Source organism: Canis aureus, chromosome 21 (assembly GCF_053574225.1).
Source record: "Canis aureus isolate CA01 chromosome 21, VMU_Caureus_v.1.0, whole genome shotgun sequence".
NCBI classification, from domain to species: domain Eukaryota; kingdom Metazoa; phylum Chordata; class Mammalia; order Carnivora; family Canidae; genus Canis; species Canis aureus.
Window position 1 is genome coordinate 56469133 of NC_135631.1, and position 20850 is coordinate 56489982.

The following is a 20850-nucleotide window of genomic DNA, read 5'->3' on the forward strand; positions in this document are numbered from 1 at the left end:
TTCTGAGATCGAGTTCCATGTCAAGCTCCCTCTTTCTCAGGGTACCTGCTTCTACTTCTCCCCCTGCCTGCCCCCTGCTTGTGCTCATTCTCTCTCTCTATCCAATAAATGAATAAATTAAAAAAAGAACTGTAATTTTTGAAGTTCCAGGAAAAATAACTGTTAAACATGAAATAAGATTATCTATGCTTTACTTAAGATGAGTTCTTTTCTACAACTTAAACCTAGAAAGGTACTTAGGAGTGGCAGGGATGTAGGCACTGGCATAAAGCATAAGGATGAATACACACTCCTGGACAAAACCTGCCTGAAATCTATTAGTACTTTGTAAGTATTGACTGAGTTGTTTTGATGCATAATTTTAATGACTCCTGAATTTGTTGTTTTTTTTCCCCTTGATTCAGACAAATAACAAAATAAAAAAGTTTAATCATTACACACTTGCTCGTTAATGACTTTTAAGTGTCCATAGTTTGGGTTCTCCAAAGTGTAGTCCTGAGAAACCCAAGTAGAGAGAGAGGAGAGTGGGACAGAGAAGAGCCCACAGTGAATGTATTCATGAGGAAGTTGCTCCTAAGAGCAAGGACGGCACCATCCTGCCTGGCCGTAGGGCCCTCTGAGCAGCACTGTGAAACTCACCCCAGGACTCTCTTACCTACTGGAAGCAGGCCAACTCTCGCACTCTCCTGTTAACTCTCATCCTGCCCCAGGGGGAGCATTGCTCACAAGGGCGATAAGCTACAGAATTGCATCTGATGGTGGAGAGCAAGCTCCCTTAGTGGTGGAGAAAGCTCTCAGGCAGAGAAGGGAGACAGACCAGGGCTTCTGATTAAGAAATGCTGCAAACTGTCTCTAGCTACCAGTGGCCTCAGATGGCCCAAGGCAGACATGCTGGCTCATCGATAGCATCTGCCCTCTCGACTTTGTAACTATTATATTGTGTCTGTTTATTCATCCAATATTCATGGAGCACCTTTCATTGGGAAAGAGTTCTAACTGCTTAGGAAATAATGATCAACAAAACAAAATCCTCATTCTTGTGGATGGTATTTTAATGGGGGAAGAGGGACCATAAAAAAAAAAAAAAGCAAATGAGTATATAATTGGGTGGTATTGATAGAATGGTTAAGATTTATTTTTTTATGTAAAAGAAGTTCCTGGGTGGTTCAGCAGTTGAGCGTCTGCCTTCAGCTCAGGGTGTGACCCTGATCAAGTCCCATGTCAGGCTCCCTGCATGGAGCCTGCTTCTCTCTCTGCCAGTGTCTCTGTCTCTCTCTGTCTCTCATGAATAAATAGATAAAGCCTTAAAAAAAAAAAAAAGTGTAAACGGACCTTATGGCCATTCACAAATATCTAATTATTTCAATAATTTTACTTAGATCATATCTACAAAGGTGATGTATATTGGTGCGTTTAATGTAACAATAAAGCCAGTACATGTGATCCATTCATTATATCTTAATCTGGTTGCATGTTTAGATTCGGTCATATTTTCTTTCATGTAACCTGGTTTTATTATATACACAGTTCCTACCATACTGTGTCAGATACTGAAAAGGCCATGGAATAAGCAAACAAAAGAAACAATTCTTGCCTTCTAATAGTTATAACAGCTCAAAATATTTTACTTAGGGATAGCCAGCACAGAAATAAAGCTTATTTTGTATTGAGGGATACTTGGTAGGACACAGTTAATTTGGGTCTGAGCTGAAGAAATTAACTAGGAGAACCGTTTTTTTCCTCCAGCAATTTTTCATCTTCTGTATCTTTCATCTCCCCCACCCCAACCCTGCTTTCAGCTTTCCCCTTCTTGTCTCCTTCCTTGCCCACCTCCCTCCCTCCCTTGGTCTTTCTGTCACATAATTGTATTCGATTATAGTCAGGAAAACAAATAAGAAAACCTGGCTATCCCCACCCCCATGTGACGTCCTATCACTTCCAATTTCACTAGCTCTGGTTTTGTTGTCCTTCCCGTCAATATGCTCTGTCGAGGAGAAAGCCCACAATGGGCTTGGAGAGGTCAGGCCTCAGTTCATCATCCACTGGCAATTTGTTTCTCATTTATAATCCTGAAGTAACACTTGGTTGACCCACTGCTGAATATATGGCACTTGTGCCATATTGTTTCCTGGAGAGAAATTATCTTCCTCACCTCTTACCACACAACACTTTAAAATGTTTTGGAAGTCAGGCTAGCTGCTCAAATTCACTCTAACACAGATGACATGGAGAGAGAGGAACAAAGAGAAGGGCCAGGGCCAGCGACCGGCTCGCATGCACATGTGTACACAGAACAGGGAATACGGGGTCACTAAATTTGAATGTGAATTCTTGTCTGCCCAGTGCTGAATTGAGTCGAATGCACAGATGGAAGTGAAGTGAAGGACATGAAATATTCCATATGTTGGTATTAAGCACCGAATATGTATCATGTCCTGAGGTGTATAAAAGAATGCCACACATTTTTTAATTTTCTTTTTCAGGGAAAGTTGGAGTCTATTCTTACTTCCTTTGAATCTGGGTTGGCTCAAAACTGCTTTGATCAATAGAGGTCTGTGCTCACACTCTAAAACATGTAGCAACTTCCATCTTAGCCTTTTGGAGCCTGAGTTACCATAAAAGATGTCCAAATGTCCAACTACTTAGCTGGGAAGACCATCTAGGGAGGCCCTAAAATTATATGGAAGAGGGGTTCTGAGCTCAGCCTTCAGTCTTTCCTCCCCTACATGCCAGACAGAGGAGTGAAGCCATCCTGAACCATCCAGATCCATCTAACCACCAGCCAGATACTACCACTGGGGCATTGCTAGGGCATGAAACAGGAAAACCACCCAGGAGGTGTGCCCATATTCATACCTTACAAAACAGTGAGGCATATTCAGGTGGTTGTTGTCTAAAGCAATCAGTAATCTGTTGTTTATGAATAGATAAAGATCATGCCCTGCAAACATGAGAGAACTCTACTGAGTGTGCTGTTTATATGACTACAGCATATTTTTTTCACATTATCAATGACATTTCACATCTAAATATTGTGGTTGTGACTTGGACTGGGTCCAAGTTGAGGAAAGAGAAGAGGATAGCACTGAATGGTTTCTTCCATCAAAAACCTTGATATATTCTCTTTTCTCCTTCCTTTGTTTCATGATTCTAGAAAAAGGAACAGGGCCAGGACAGGAGTACAGATACACAAACAGGACAACCTTAGTGGAATGATTCAAAAGCTAGCCAGCTTGTTGTCAACCCCCGTTAACACTGATCGAAAGGAGAGACACCTCCTCAACGGGGGTTCAAAGCTGTGATTCAGTGAAGGCATTGCTGCCTATAACCCTCCAAAGAAGTTACTGGAGAAGTCATGCTCTGTTCAGGCAGCTTGCCTTAAGTCTGAAAACATTTTTTGCGTGTTTCAGCAGCTCCCAGCCCTGTGACACAGTTTCAAGTTGTGCTTCAGTTTTCCTTTGAAGCTTTTTCTTTCCTTTTTTTTTCCTACTCCACTGCTTATAAAGGCCCTCTTTCAGCTTTTAAAAAAGATAAAGGGTTGCATGAAAGTCAGTTATTTTCAAAAGAGTAAGATGGAAAAACAATAATAGGAATGGAGAAGTTGGGTGAGACACAGTTTTGTGACCTACTTAAAACAGCTCAAAACATTTGAGATTTCATGATGTCAACTGTTCAAAATGAGTTTAATAAATGAGTTTAATAACTGTCTAAATGTAGTCTTCCAGTCCACATACATAGAGAATTCTTTTCTGTGGTTGCATTGCCCTGGGGTAGTCACATCATTATCTGTTGGCTTATGCTGGTTTACTACTGACACAGAACTATAGAGAACTTCTCCCCTGAGAAGTGTGACTAAACAGTATTGTAAAAATATCTTCTCTGCTATGACCAAATAATTTGAAAAAATATGGAAAGCTGAGTTGGCTTATTTTGTGTTCATAAAAAATCCAAAGTAAAAGTCAGAATTTAAGAAGTCACCAGACATTTCATTGCCTAGTTTTCACAAAATATTTCAAGTATCTGAGAAAATACAGAATAGTACCCAAATTTTATCTTTACAAGGAAAAGCCAAAGTCAATCTATTGCCAAAATCTTAGATGATTTTCTAGTACCAGTTGCTTTAATGAAATATACAGCAAAAATAAAGAAATTCTACAGTTTGAAATAATGACTTCCAACAAGGGCTGCTGAGTTCCCTATTTCTCATGAAATACTCATGAAAACACAGAAAAAAGATGCAATGTTATAAAACTACTAAAAACTGGGGGTGCCTGGGTGGCTCAGTCCATTAAAGATTGACTCTTGATTTCACTCAGGTCATGATCTCAGGGTGGTAGGATCTAGCTGTGTAGGTCTCCACGCCGGCAGGGAGCCTGCTTACGATTCTCTCCCTGTCCCTCTCCCCTGCATGTGCATGCACATGCTCACTCTCTCTCTTCCCTTCTTAAAAACAATTGAAACAAAAACAAATACAAACTACTAAAACCTGAACCTCTGGTCAAGAGTTTCCCAGGTCCCAAAGAAATTGTCACCAACCATAGCAGAGACAGGACCTTAACACAAAAAAATGAAAGGTGTTGAGAATATGATGGCAGATTTCCATCCAATCCCAGAGAAAACAAGTCTTCCCAGACCAGAAAGGAGAAATATATGTTCCATTTTCTTGCCAAAACTTACATCCATACACCTTACAGGAGTAGCCTCTGTTTTTTTAAATTTTGTTTTGTTTTGTTTTTCCAAGAATGTGAACCACATTGGATGCTCTAGTTCTCATTCATTTCCATTTCCATTTCAGGGCTGCACTGGACATCCAGTGACCTGTTAGACCTTAAGATGTGAGGTTCATCACAGGGAGGACAGAGATAGAAAAAGCTGGAGTGTTGGTGTGTAATGGATTACAGATGCTCATGCACTGTTTCTGAAAAGGAAGGAACTGTTTCAAATATTCCAGTAATAAATTCCTGTCATTAAAAAAAAGGAAAGCCCTTTCATTTCTTTTCCCCCCCCTTTCATTTCAGTAGAATACTAGTTGGGGACACATTTTACAATCCAGATTCATTTCTGACTTGAAGAATTAGAAGAGCAGAAATAATTTACCTATTCTGTTTATGTCAAAACGTGAGCCAAGTCGGAGCTCTCCCCATTTAATGACTGGGAAACAAAGAACATCTGAACTTCTTAATAAAGCCAATGAGAAAAAGTCAACATAACAAGTAAAATAGCAGTGAAGAAAAATATGAAAAATATAATTGAGTTCTCCTAAAAATTTAAGAAAATATTGACCATATAAAATAGATAAGAGATGAGATAACAATTAACTCAAGTGAAAAATGTAAGTGACAGTAACAAAGCATGCAGAGGTGGGGAGGAGGGGAGGGACACTCTCACTGGGATATGAAAATATTATAAGACAATTTAACATTTGTAAAACTTGACCTATTTTTTAATGAAAACAATATAAAATTTAATTAGTCCTACTAATGAGAACTGTAGGAATGTCCCTTATAATCCAAAGAATAAAGACAAATATTTAAAATAGAAGAACATTAAATATAGGCTATTGATAATGCAACAATAAATAACAGGTATAAAGAACAGGGAATGAAATGCGACTAAAGGGTAACATGTATCCTTGAAAATAAAAGAAAAACTGATCTAAATAATATAAATGAATGTAAGAGTAAGAGAAATTACAAAAATAATTCTTGAGAGAGCACATAGTAATAAGTGTTCAATTACAACAGTCTGGCTAAAAACTTTTATTTTTATAAATAGAATCAAACAGAAAGTAGAATCAGTTGTATACATGTTAAAGTATTTCTAATAAAAATGCCAATGGTGATTTAAATTTGAAAAAATGAGGAATGATAAATGAGTAAGGCTATCTGAGAACATATTTAAAAACTATATATGAGGGATCCCTGGGTGGCGCAGCGGTTTGGCGCCTGCCTTTGGCCTAGGGCGTGATCCTGGAGACCCAGGATCGATTCCCACGTCGGGCTCCCGGTGCATGGAGACTGCTTCTCTCTGCCTGTGTCTCTGCCTCTCTTTCTCTCTCTGTGACTATCATAAATAAATAAAAATTAAAAAAAAATTGTTAAAAACTATATATGAAAACCCAATATGAGTATATTTTATACCAAATTATTGATATGCATTCTAACAATATAGTACATAAGACCTGATGTGCAAGAATGAAATAATATATGGAGTAGTTTAATGAAAGTCAGAATTTATCACTTAATTCCTGCTAGGTACTATCCTAGTGTTTAACACAAGTGAACTTGTTTAATATGCATGATAATTCTTTTTTTTTTTTTTTTGCATGATAATTCTTTCACTTATGTGCTTGTGTTCATTGTCCATTATTGCTGTGGAGGAGCAAGAATTCCTGTCCCCTCAAAGGTCCTAGAATTGGATTAAGAATCCAATTGAAATGAGAGATTAACAGGAGACAATTACATTTAGTATAGATATGGAAATTCCAAAGACAGATAAAATGAGGGATATACATCACTCTGAATTAAGGAGAAGGGGTAGGGGCCTGAGAGTTCAGAGGAAAGGAATGCATTTCACAGGGTGATACGGAGAACAGATGTTTGGTAATGAGATGTTTGCCCTACTATACAAATGGGTCTCAGATAAAAATTATCTCTGTTAATAGCCCTTATTTTGGGAAAGACCCTCAATTTAGATTCTTCTGTGTGGTTAAGGGAGGGACAAAACTTTCTCTTAAACCCAAAGGCTCTCACGTGCCTTCAGCTCAAAACAATCCACATGACAAAGAGGCACATTCCAGCGGGAGGTGGAGTGGGGTGTTTCCTGAACCCCCTCACTGCCATGACAAATCACCTCAAATTTAGGGCCTTAAAACAACAAACCTACTATTCATAGTTTCTGTAGGTTAGTTGTTCAATTTTTGCCAGTCTAAAATCAAGGTGTCTCAGGGCTGTATTCCTTAATGGTGGCTTCAGGGAAGAATCACCCTCTAAACTCATTTAGATGTTGGCTGAATTAACTTCCTGTGGTTGTAGGACTGAGGTCCCCATTTCCCTGCTGGCTCTCTACCAAGTACCATTTTCAGCTTTTAGTGGCTGCACACATTCCTTGACATGTGTTCAGTCAGCAACTGTGGGATAAGTCCTTCTCACACACGGAATCTCTCTCCTGCTTCTACTTTACACAAGCATCTCTGGCTGCCTCCTTCCTTCTTTCTTCCTCTTCTGCATCTAAGGGCTCATGCAACTACTTTTGAGCTCACCTGTGTAATTCAAGATAACCTCTCTATCTTAATGTCAGCTGATAAGTAACCTTAATTCTATCTGCAAAGTCCCAAGACAGTGATACCTAGGTTAGCATTTGATGGAATAACCAGAAGGTGAGACTCTTGGGGGGAACATCATCACAATTTTTCCTACCATTGCACTATTTTTATCTCAACTTTACAGATGAGTAAACTAGGTGCTAAGAGGTTAAATATCCACTAAGGATATAGGAACAAAGGCAAAAAAGCTGGATCTTGAACCTGAGTACTCCATCTCCAGAGTCTATGGTAACCATCATTATAGATAGAGAATTATGCCAAAGAGCAAATCCTAGCATAACACTATGTTATTGGTAATTCTAATACATCACAAATGAGGACAATTACTAGAACCCTGTGACACAGAATTCACTAACATTAATTCCGAGGCACTAAATATTTAAATATAAAAGATAACATTTCAAAAGTACTAGAAAAAAAGTGTCAGTGAATTTCTGTCATTATGAGATGAAAATGAATAACTAACTAAAAGAAAAAAACATACAGAATGAAAACAACATTACCTTTGACTATATTTATAAATCGGTACTTTATTTCCAAACCTATAATAAAGGGGAAACAATTCCTTTATAAAATTCATTCCCTAGGTAAAAGTTCTTAAAAATCAATTTACAAAATTAATTGTATTCGGAAATGCCTACGTAAACAATTAGAAGACATTAGAGATGAAAAAGGAGCTTCCTGTTGCCTCTAAATTTTGGCTTAGATGAGACAGAGGACAACAATGTGCAAAGACAGCCTTCACCTTCCCCTTGGCTCAACTAAACTTCAGACAGCCTCCCTCACTGGAGGCCCTGACCTTTCTTTCCTCAGAACATTCACTTTAGAAAAATGTGTATTTATAAATTCTTTCTCTGTCCTGTTAACATGTAAATCTTTTTAAAAGCCTCTTGCCAGTGTCACAACCTAAAATGCCTGTCTGGAGGATTGAGAGCCATCCTTCGAAATGTGCTCCTCGAGGAAGACAGAGTACCTATCAGGAACCAAACTCTGACTTCTAACTCTGAGAAACAAACTAGGGGTGGTGGAAGGGGAGGTGGGAGGGGGGTGGGGGTGACTGGGTGACAGGCACTGAGGTGGGCACTTGATGGGATGAGCACTGGGTGTTATTCTATAAGTTGGCAAATTGAACACCAATAAAAAAATAAATTTATAAATAAATAAATAAATAAATAAATAAATAAATAAATAAATAAATAAAAGAAATGAAAGTGACATAACAACAACAACAAAAAGGAACCAAACTCTGGTGGGAGCCTTGCTCCATGTTGTAAAACTACTTCCTGCTGTAACGATAAGAAAAAGTTATTTTTTCCAGTGGGTAAAGCCAATTAGCAAACACAGGTGGCCTAAGACTCCTCCCCACTCCAGCTTTTAAAAACTCTCTGAGCTCAGACTGAGCTCTGGCCTCTCTGGCCTACTGCGAGATTCTGCAATAAATCCTCCTTGTCTGTTCAGCTTTGTGCAGGGCAGTCTTTGCTTTGACACCACACTTACATTGGACAAGGGAGGGGAACCCAGAAATTGTAGAGAGGTTGGGAAATGAATGAGAAGAGACAGGGAAAGAATCTTCTCTGTCAGGTCTCCTAGGCCTAAGTCAGCCCTGAACTAGGGAGAAGGAAAATCTATGAACTTGAAGGGAGATTTAAATTTTAAATTGGATTCTACACTGGAGCCATCATTTTAATACCTCAAAGTGGGTTATAATTACTGAGATAAAATTTGTTTCTGTAACTCAAATATTCTGAGAGCGATGGCTTCTATCTTAGTGGTCCTTCACAGCAGGGGAGGAAGATTAAACGATTTATTTAAAGGCACTTGTTAGATAAAAATATAGATATTTCTTGATGTGCACTTCCAACTTCAGGACATTTAACCAGATATTTAAATTGCTTTTTAAAACATATACCACTTATGGCATTAGTACAGGAAACTATAACAACTCTTAACAAAATAAGTATAGGACTTTATTGGGGAAAAAAACAAAATAAATAAAAATGTATACTAAAATTCATTATTAGAAGACAGTGTCTTCGTATGTTAATTATTCCCAAATACATCTGTTATTTCTATTTATTGATTTAAAGATTTATTTTAGAGAGGCGTGTGGTAGATAAGAGCTGAGGGAGAAGAAAAGAGAGAATCTCAAGCAGGACTCCATGCTGAGCTTGGAGCCTAACATGGGGCTCAATCTCATGACCCTGAGATCATGACCTGAACTGAAATCAAAAGTTACACAGGTGCCCCAAATCTTTTATTTTTAAAATTCAAATTAGATTGTTAATGCTTTTCCTACTTTTTATAATTTTTACTCCAAAATAATGCAATGCAATCCACAGAGTAATGGATTATATATAAAAAGTAAAACCTATAGAATAAAATATAGGAACTTATTTTAAATACTTCAAATAAGGGAAGACTTCCTTCCTTTCTTCTTTTCTTTCTTTCTTTTCTTTGCTTTCTTTTCTTTCTTTCTTTCTTTCTTTCTTTCTTTCTTTCTTTCTTTCTTTCGTAAGCTCTATGCCCAGGGTGGGCCTTGAACCCACAACCCTGAGATCAATAGTCAAGAGTCACATGCTCTACCTACTAAGCCACCCAGGTACCTGAAGGGAAGACTTTTTAATGAAAGATATAAAAACTACAAAGCCTAGAGGGAAAGACTGGTGAATCTATCTTTTTGACTCTATCAAAAACCAGAACATTTAATTAAGAAGAAATATGAATAAGGTAGAAACAAGGATCAGGAAAATGGCAGTGAACAAGACAGATCTAATCTGTGTGTCATGGAATTCCAACATTGACAGACACTGGATTTAAGTCCATCTTACTTAACTCCAAGCTCATACTTTTTCACTATGCTAAAGTAAACATTTTTTGGTTAAATCTAATTTGTGTTTTATTATTTTTTTCTTTATAGGTCTCTATTGGCTCTTTAATAAAGTAATTGATCAAAATCTCCTCCCTGCAAAAGAAACTCAAACTTCATATACTTTGTAAAGAATTCAATTAAAATCTAAATTATCTGGATGAACTATTTCCCTTCTATACATCAGCTTGTGGATGGCCACCTGTTTATACTGTACTTAGAAAGCTGCCAAACAAATATATCCTTTCCAGTTGGTGATAGGAAACAATTTCCAGGCCATCACCTTCCACATTATGATTCATCTTGGCATTAATTTTATTGAAATAATAATGTACTTGGCTCTAGAATATCATTTGCCATCCAAGGATCTCCAAGTATGTAATAAACATTAATTAAGTAGCACAATAGCTCTGTAAGAGAAAACATCATTATCACAATCCTGGAATTGAATAGATTGTCTGTCAAACAAGGAAAATAATGACGGGGAACCCATTTTGAGCTAATCAGAAGGGAGCAGGTTGCCAACTTGAATCCTTTCAGTTCATTGCCATACTCAAGGAAATAGAAGAAGGGACAGGGATGAGTGGGGTTGAGCTCAGAAGAGAAGGAACCCCCAACCTGACACTGGGGTAAAACATCTCAGTTCGTCACTTAGTTTAATATATGAATTCCCTGTCATAATTCATTTAAAAAGATATTGGGTTGACAGTGTAAGAAACCTAAAAGCATTATGTGTAAGATCACCAAAAAGTCCCTAATTCAAACCTGGTCCTTAAAAGAAAGATGTTTGGAACTGAGGTAACTAGTTAAACACCAGGCACATACAAATCGATTAGTAAAACACCACCACCACCACTATTGTGGCTGCTGAAAATGACTCAAAACTCCCATTCTGAAATTAATTATGAGATATTTGTTTATTAAATGTAACAACATATCTTTAAATCTAATATAAAGTGCAAAGTTAACATTGTCATCAAGGGAAGTGACTTATCTGTAAATGAAGAACATGAAATGGAGGGGGTTCTTTTAATAAACAATTTTCTGTGTAACATGAGGCTTTTAATTGCTGGGTAAAGAAGTCACTATGGCATTTTCCATCAGGCGTGGTCACATTTGATTCTTCTGTTTCCCAAGGCCCAAGACAGTCGTTATCCCAAAAGAAAGAGTCAAATGAGAACTTCACTAATATGTTATCCGCACCCAACACATTTGTTTATAAGGAAGATGCCTCATTCTCTTTACCATGCAGCTTTGTATGGTCAACTTTATCTACTGTTAGTAATTGCTGGATTTGGGGTGCTTCTGCTCTAAAAAAATTTCACATGTTTTGCTGATTTGTAATTGGCAGGCCTCCCAAAGGTAGAGCTGTGAACATCTGTGTTAATGGGCTAATGTGTCACTTGGGTAACACACTACATTTGCATTCCCCGTAGCCCTTGTAATCTGCACAGGTGTTTCAAGTTTGTAGGAAAGATGAACTTAGAGTTACTTCTGTCCTTTTATGCACAAGGAGTTGGAAAACATTGAATGGAGATGAGATTGGTCATTAAGCTATGGAATATGCAGAGGATATTCTAATGCATTTCTGCATTTGGACTGTATCATCCAGAAAGAGTTCCTCAGTTATTCTGATTGCCTTTTCAAAAAAGACTTGACAGTGCATGCTCTTCCTATATTAGGGGTTTTCAGGAACAGGCACGTTTGCTTAGTTATAATGTAAAGTTAAGGTCACGCTAATAAATATACACTAAATGAGTAGTTTATTGGGCATTCTAAACTGCTTACTATGAGTTAATCTCCTGAAAAGAGAAGTGTTAATGCTTTAAGTATTGCACTTAAAAACAGAAAGGTAAATTGATTTTTTCTTAAAAGTTAAATTACTTAAAACATATCACAACACTGCTTTTTGACATCTTTTACCTGAAATGTTATCTTGGCTCCATTTATTCTTATTTCAAACTCTTTAATTTAGGTAAAACATTTCACAGATAGGCCTATTTCTTTAAGAGACTGTTACTTAGGAATCAGAAGTTTTGTGGAAAGAGGGATCCCTAGGTGGCGCAGCGGTTTGGCGCCTGCCTTCGGCCTAGGGCGCGATCCTGGAGACCTGGGATCGAATCCCACATTGGGCTCCCAGTGCATGGAGCCTGCTTCTCCCTCTGCCTGTGTCTCTGCCTCTCTCTCTCTCTCTCTCTGTGACTATCATAAATAAATAAAAAAAAATTAAAAAAAAAAGAAGTTTTGTGGAAAGAATACAACTAATAAAGAGGAACTAATATTTTCTTGTTCAAACATATTAATCATAATACTTAATGCCTATGGAACAAGCTTTTATGAGACATGTGGCCAATGCTTTTTAAGTATTTGCTCATTTCATCCTTATAGAATCCTGTGAAACAGGCATTATACTAGAGTTAACATCGTTACAAGTACATATTTGAAGAATAGGCACAAAGTAAAAATGTAATTTACCTGGAATTACACCAGTGACAGACCCATATTTTTAGCACAATACTGGACTGTGTCTAGCTAAGTGGGATCCATGAGGGATTCCAGTCACCTGTAGGATAGATGAGGGAACATGGGCAGTTCTTGTTTTCTGAAAAACGTACAGATTCAAAGCCATGAAATAGGACTTTGGTTTTCAATATTAGATACAAGAATCTCAGGTCTAGATTTTCAGATACAAGTGATAGTGTCTGTATCCGAAAAATGCCTGATAGATGTTGAAAAAAATATATATATAACATGTTGATATTTTTTTCTTGGTGATTATGTTTTCCAATGTTATTTATGCACCATCAAGCCAAGTATCTGTCTCTGTTCCTAGGTTCTGGGGAAGAACGTTTTCCAGATTGAGAGTATGAAATCTCTCCTGTCTCTCACAGATGATCACATATTGTTTCGATAAGCAGACCTGAATGAATTGATCTCTGGGATGGCTGTGCACTAGAATCACTGTAACTGGTAATGTTGACTACAAATCATAGAACGACATTCTGTACACTGTGAATTAAAGAGTTCTAGGCTGTGATGCTAAGTTTAAAAGTCTATTGCAACTGACTTTGATTATAGTTATAGTTATAGTTATAATAATATAGTTATTATTAATATTGTAAACTAAGGCAATACTATGGCAATCAGGGTCACTCATGCAACCTGCCTGTGTGTCCACATATTGAACAGATCTAATCTTCAGGGACTGGCACCCAAGGCTCATCCTGGTGGCAAAAAAACCTATTGACAGCTGTACGTATCCTGTCACGCACACCATTTTCTGGTTAGCACCAAAGGTTGCTTTTTTTGTTTGCTGCCTAATTTTTTTCCCTTGTTTTTTCCCTGTCTTTCATTTGAAAGAAAAACAAAATGTTTTGCAAATAGTAGTACAGGTTTTCCATTCAAGTAGAGCAGAACAGTATTTATTAGGAAAAAACTAAATTGCACAAAACGAAATGTTGCTTGGCCAGATACTTTTCTTAATTTAACCAACATACTATTATGAAATATCATTAGCATATTTCAACATTGCTCCATGTGAGAGTTAAGAATACAATTATGATCAAATATCTTGGTCCTAAATTTTATTTTATTTTTATTTATTTATGTTTTTGGAGAGAGGGAGAGGGAGAGAGAGAAAGAGTGTGAGCAGAGGAGTGGAGCAGAGAGAGAATCTTAACCAGGCTCCACGCTCAGCATGGATGACGGGGCTCAATCCCATAACCCTGAGATCATGACCTGAGTTGGAATCAAGAGTTGGACACTTAACTGACTGAGCCACCCAAGCACCCCTCTTGCTCCTCAATTTTTCTACTGTTCATGTATCCTGCTGGGGGTAGCTCTTTAAAGAAATACAATCATGATGTTTAAGCTTTGCCATGTACAAACACTATTCAAGACTATAATCTAAGGAAATAATATTGGATCAACTAACACACCGGTGAAGTTCTTATTTCTTTTCCTATTTTATTTCAAAAATCATGTTTTGTTGATGCTTCCCAAAATAAACTATGGCATTTATATAACGAATTTCCTAAAATTAAGAAGAAAATGAAAAAAAAAAAAAAAAGGAACGCCTGGGTGGCTCAGTGGTTGAGCATCTGCCTTTGGCTCAGGTCATGACCCCGGGGTCCAGGATTGAGTCCCGCATTGGGCTCCCCGCAGGGAGACTGCTTCTTCCTCTGCCTGGGTCTCTGCCTCTCTCTGTGTCACTCATGAATAAATAGATAAATATTCTTTTAAAAAATGAAAAAAAAGGGGTACCTAGGTGGCTCTGGCAGTGAAGCATCTGCCTTCAGCTCAGGTTGTGATCCTGGGGACCTGGGATAGAGCCCCACATCGGGATCCCTCTGTCTGCCGCTCTCCCTGCTTGTGTGCTCATTCTCTATCAAATAAATAATAATAAATAAAATCTTAAAAAAAAACCAAAAAGATAAAAAAGAGGAGGAGGAAGTGAAGAAGGAACATTACATGATGTATATCCTGTAGGAGGTATTACCTTCAACACACTTTATTACCAAGGTACAGAGAAGCTACATAACTCCCCCCAAATCACATGAGTGGTGGAACTAGGATCTGAATCCCCATGATCTGGCTCTAGAACCTATGTTCTTAACTTCTTTTTTTTTTTTTATGTTCTTAACTTCTACATCATACCACTCTTACTATAACTTTGGAAATGCTGCTTTCCTAATCTTTCACCTCTGTAGGTCTGTGAACTGTTTTTGAACATGAGAACCTACTGCTCTAGAAACAGAATATTTGTTTTAAATTATTCTTTTAAATTATAATTTAGATCATCTTTAATTGCATCGTCCATTCACATACTTGTAGTCTTTCATAATGGAAGCTTATACTAGTAAGGTAATCCCTGATTATCGCACAGCCGTGACTGTGTATATATGAGTTACCTGTAAGTATATCAATACACACACCTGTATTGTGCTCTGTCCCCAGAGCCCATTCCTTGTTCTCGGGGAATTTACAATTTACTAGGAGAAGTTAAGCACTTAGCAGATCAATGTCAGCGCAGTATCTAAGAGGTCAAGTACAGGTTGTGGAGGGGGCAGTCTCTACTTGGGAGAGCTAATTCAGTGTAGGATGCTCAGGGAATCAAGAGCATCCAGACCTGGAGAGCACGATCATCAGCTGGAAAGGTGGGAGGGGATGGAAGGGGTAGAGAAAGGAGGAGAATGCAACAAACCTGCAGTACCATACTCTACAGGATCACAGAACAGAACAATGGGGAAGGAAGATTCTTCAAAGTTTCCGAGGATTCTCCAATGACGACCCTCCAACCCCAGATGGTTAAGTCCTTGAGGGACTCTAATCGTTACCAGAAATGTCTGTGCTTCCTTTGCTCTCCCCACCAGGGTGAGAACAGCTCTAGCCTCTGCAGCAGGCCTTGAAGGAGGCCCCAGTGTAAGAGGACAGGATTCTTCTTGTCTGCTCCACTGTGCGGTGGGCTCCCAGCTCCCCAAGAGGATTCCATTGTCCCTGCTATTTGGCCTGTGAGAGCAGCACCCTCTTTCCTAAGAGGAGAAAGCTGTGGGAGCTGTGCCCACTCCTACAGCACCAGTCACTGAGTAGTGTTCTCCTCCTCCCGCTGCCACAACTCCCACTCCCTGGCACCTTCTGCCCGGTGTCTTCCCCTGGAGGATGGAACACAGCTGACTCTTCAAGAGAAAATCAAACCAGTCACCTGGGGTCAGAACGATGAGCTGCCAATATCTTTTTTCTTCCAGTACAGACCTCTTCTTTCTCTCTCTCTCTGTGTGTGTGTGTGTGTGTGTGTCTGTGACTTCGTGTGTGAGAGACCTAAAAGGCTGCCTTTGCTTAAGTCACGTTGGTAGAGCATTGTAAAAAGAAGGAATCCATCATGTTTATGAGGAAACCCACCTCTTAAAATATTTAGGGCCCTTGAACATACAGGAAACAAACCTGATTTCAGAAATTAGTAATGCGCATTGGCTTGCGTGGTAAAAGCGACAAGCGATCTACTAAAATCTTGCTTCTTGTTTTTCACCTGGGCACACAGCAAAAGCCATCATCCCAACCTTTATTGCACTTGTACATGGCTATAAACTCGGTTGTAATTAAAGTAATGTGAAGGGAGTGATATGTGCTCCCTCAAGGACAGACCCTGAAATTTTTGTATGTGCATTTCTCCACGCTCCTCCCCCTCTTGTTGTCTACAATTAGAGAAGCCACATATTGAAGATGGAAGGGTTCTTATTGGTCTGGGATTCCAAATGAACCCTTGGAGCAAGACTCCCCCACTCCCTCCCTCCCTGCTACCCCAGCCCAACTGCCACACACATACGCACACGCTTTTTTTTTTTTTTTTTCTGTCCTGGAATCCCAGCCCTAGACTATTAGATAAGAGAGAAATATGTACGGGCACCTGGGTGGCTCAGTGGTTGAGCATCTGCCTTCGGCTCTGGGTGTGACCCCGGGGTCGTGGGATCCAGTCCTGCATGAGGTTCCCTGCAGGGAGCCTGGCTCTTCCTCTACCTGTGTCTCTGCCTCTCTCTCTGTGTCTCTCATGAATAAATAAATAATATCTTTTAAAAAGAGAGAGAGAGAAATATATTGTTCTTCCCTTGAGTCTTTAACATTTTGTATGTTAGCTTCTATAGCTCAGCCTACCCTAACCGACACAGAACCTCTAAGTTCTCATTCTACATTTGTGAAACATTTTATACTACAGATAAATAAAACTTTCTGGCCTAGTGATATGATTCACTTACCTCTTGATCAATTAAATTCCTTTGATGAGGTAAAAAAATAATTCATTGTATATTTACTTTTCTTTTATGGCTTATATGTTAAACTCACACAAGTAAAACTGGAAAAATAACATTTTTCACCCAAGAAAAAATGTTTCACTTTAATGGAGAGTTCTTTTATAGGACCACAATTTGGCTGAAGTGCCCTACTACACTTAATCATGTATTTCAAATATATGAAATCAAGTTCTTGTAATATTTCTCTATAGCTCTTAGGATAAGGATTCAAAATGATAAAATTTTAATTTGGACCTCAAACTTTCTCTCTTATATTTCAGCACATCTTGTGTAAGTATGCTGGACGTTAGTGTGTTCTTCTGAAACACAGCTGTCAAAGTTTTCTTTACATAAAATTTTAAACATTTTAAAAATGTAAAACCTATTAACAAGCCATAGTGCTGGATATTATTAAAATATCTTTTCACCTAATTGGAAAATTATTAATACTGGTGATGATTCTAAAGTTACTAAAATTTTGCAAGAAGCTCTGATTTATCAGGCTGTATATATTATGCTGTGAACATTCAAGGTCAAGGTTCCTGGCAGCTGTTGGTCTAGACCTATGCCTATGAAGGAGTCCTATGAAATTCCACTATATATGCCAAGGCAAATTTTTTCCCACTGTATTATCTTACTTTTTGTACAGATTAGCAAAAAAACATAACAAAACAAAAACAAAAACCACAAACTCAGGAAAATTCTTTCTTTGGTTAGTCATGATCAAAATACTAAGATGCCTACAAGGATCCTTTAATAGAGAGGACTTTTATAACAGACTCAGTTTCCTGCAAGAATAGAATTGTGCATCATTTAGCTTGAAATAAAACTTAAAAATTGGAAATTGGGCTTCATATGAAGTAAATTCCTTTTTTCTCCTCCTAAGTCAGGGGTTTCTTCTTTGTTTAGTGGAACTTGTTACAACTTAGCTAAGTCAATTTTAACGCCATCTAAACAAGTCACTGCTTTTTTCTTGTATCCTGAACTGAAATTAGAAGCAAAAGTATTTTGTTGCCTATACATTCTTTTTGAAAGACAGGAAACTAATTTTTTAAAATTTATTTAAAAATGTAGCCATAGGAATCTCAGAAAAGTAGAGAAGGCAGTAAGTACAGATTCTCATAATATGTTCATGAAGTCAAGCACTCATCATCAATTCTTTGGCAAGGACTATCTCATTTCGAAACTGCCCCCCTCCCCGAATTCCAATAATATATATCCATACAAACATTCATGTGTAAACACACATAAATAATCAAAAATGCTCAGATACCAAGGGTAAACTGATATTAACAAATAGTTTAAATCAAATAATGGTGATTTCTAACATTTGCCTCTTTTTGTGTTAATTAAAAAGAATAAAGAAAAATATAGTATATTGATTACTAACTTCAGGAAGAAAATACAATGTGAGGAGATACTACTATATACTATGGGTTAACCACAGTCATTGAAAAACTGTATGAGTGAGTTGTGATTCCAGGAAGCAGAATAGAGATTCCGTTTACAGCTGACAGACTGGACAAATGCATTTATTACTTCTTTTCCACCAATTTTAAATTGAATTCCTTTGAATTAGCAGGTAAGATATTCTTTTTAAATATACAATGGCGGGATCCCTGGGTGGCGCAGCGGTTTGGCGCCTGCCTTTGGCCCAGGGCGCGATCCTGGAGACCCGGGATCGAATCCCATGTCGGGCTCCCGGTGCATGGAGCCTGCTTCTCCCTCTGCCTGTGTCTCTGCCTCTCTCTCTCTCTTTCTCTCTCTCTCTGTGACTATCATAAATAAATAAAAATTAAAAAAATAAAAATAAATATACAATGGCGACATAACAGGAAAGAGTAAAGGTAACAAAAACTGGAAGAAATAAAAACAGATGAGATCATGTTTGGAGAAGAAAAGAAAAAAAAAAAACCCTATCAGCCAGAACAGGTACAAAATGGGACAGTTGTGTAGGTAAGAAGAGGCTTACTCTTCAGGCTACTGAGAAACTGCAAGTTCATTTTACATCAGCTGAAAGTGAGCTGTGACAAGATTTTATGAGTACCTAACTGAAGGACCACTTAAGAAACAGATGATTCACTCATTGCTATAGGAGCAACTGGATTGTCATGTTTACCTACCGATAAACTCGTAAACTCAAAAAGGTAGGAACTTCTTTTATTGTTATTGGGGTCAGAGATAGAAACAGAGCAGCAAACATTAATATAAATCTAGATTTTCACAATAAATATGGAGAGGTAATGGGTGAGGAGGAAAGTCAGCTCTGCTGCTCAAACACAAATAGCATACTCCAAGTACACCTGTTTCCAATTTAGTCATTATAGGAGTCTCCATCTGGCTCCCTATGTCTGCAACATGAAGGAAAACTAGCCTGTAGGACAAGGTCATACATTTCAAGATAATTTGGCAGTATTATTAAAAGTAAATATGAGGGACACCTGGGTGGTTCAGCAGTTGGGCGATTGCCTTTGGTTCAGGGCATGATCCCGGGGTTCCGGGATCAAGTCCCACATCAGGCTTTCTACATGGTGCCTGCTTCTCCCTCTGCCTGTATCTCTGCCTCTCTCTCTCTCTCTCTCATGAATAAATAAAATCTTGGGAAAAAAAGTAAATATGGGGGTGCCTGGGTGGCATAGTCAGTGAAGTGCTCGACTCTTGGTTTCAGCTCAGGTCATGATCTTTTTGTCATGGGATGAAGCCCTGCTTGGGGCTCTGCATTTAGTGCAGGGTCTGCTTGGGACTCCCTCTCTCTTTAAAATAAATAAATAAACCTGTAAAAAATAAATATGTACAGGTGCCTTGAATAAACATTTGCACTTCTGGTGTCCACCCTAAAGAAATACTTGTACATATGCTTATATATATATGCACATGAATATTAGTTTAGCATTTTTAAAAAAGAGGAAGCAGCACTAATGTTTATCATTAAGGCACCAATAAACAAAGTACAGTACATCCTTACAAACAATACCATCCTGTCATTAAAAATTGTGTTGCATGGAGATGAAAATAAGAACAATGTAAATATTACATATTTTGATTGGAGGGATAGTTATATGGGTATATACATTTGCCAAAAGTCCATCAAACTTATTTCTACATTTTACTGGGTATAATTACATACCTCAACACTTAAAACTAACAGAGAAGCCATCATAAGTTTTGCTGTGATGTGTTAGGACATAAAGACAGGAGATCTGAGGACAAAATATTTTGTAGATATTTATGCTTTAACAAAAAGGGAGGTGCTTATGATAGCAAAGAAGAACAAAGAGTAACACAAAAATTTAAAATATACAAATATATGACAGAGAATATAAATTACAGACTTTTCCTACCCCAGTAAACCAAAGACTATTTTGATATGATTATCATTATGGCTGGTTCTTCAACTTGGTCTCTCATTATAATCACTGGTAAGCTTTACAGGAACTACTGATGCCTGAGTCCCATTCCCAAAGGCCGTGATTCCATTGGACAAGGGTATCACATGGGCATCAGGAGTAGGAGTGGTGAATGCCTCCCAGGTGATACTACGATGCAGCAAATCTTAGGAACCAACATCTAATCATTCTCAGGTTGAGCTGAAACCAGTGGAATGAAACTCAAAGATGGCTTTAGAAGCATTTGATGTATTTCAAATATATTTGATGTATTCAGATTACTGAATAGATGCTATTGACATAAATAAATGATTTAATACATAAACCATCAAAAGATGGGTATGGGGATCCATCCTTTTTATGTTGCTCAACTAAATGATATGAGATTTGCTAAAGAAGCTGCATTTCTTTTTTTTTTTAAAGCTGCATTTCTTAAGATGAATGAAGATCACTACTTCTCAATCAATAGATTTGTTCTCATTGTTCTCA

General features: G+C 37.9%; 1 long non-coding RNA gene across 1 annotated transcript; it reads left to right on the forward strand.

Annotated features, from left to right (window-relative positions):
* Nucleotides 1–83: 83 nt before the first annotated feature.
* Nucleotides 84–13224, forward strand: LOC144293508 (uncharacterized). Its single transcript, XR_013360730.1, has 3 exons — nt 84–327; nt 10242–10564; nt 13024–13224. It is a non-coding gene; the product is annotated as an uncharacterized LOC144293508 (long non-coding RNA).
* The last annotated feature ends 7626 nt before the right edge of the window (nt 13225–20850 follow it).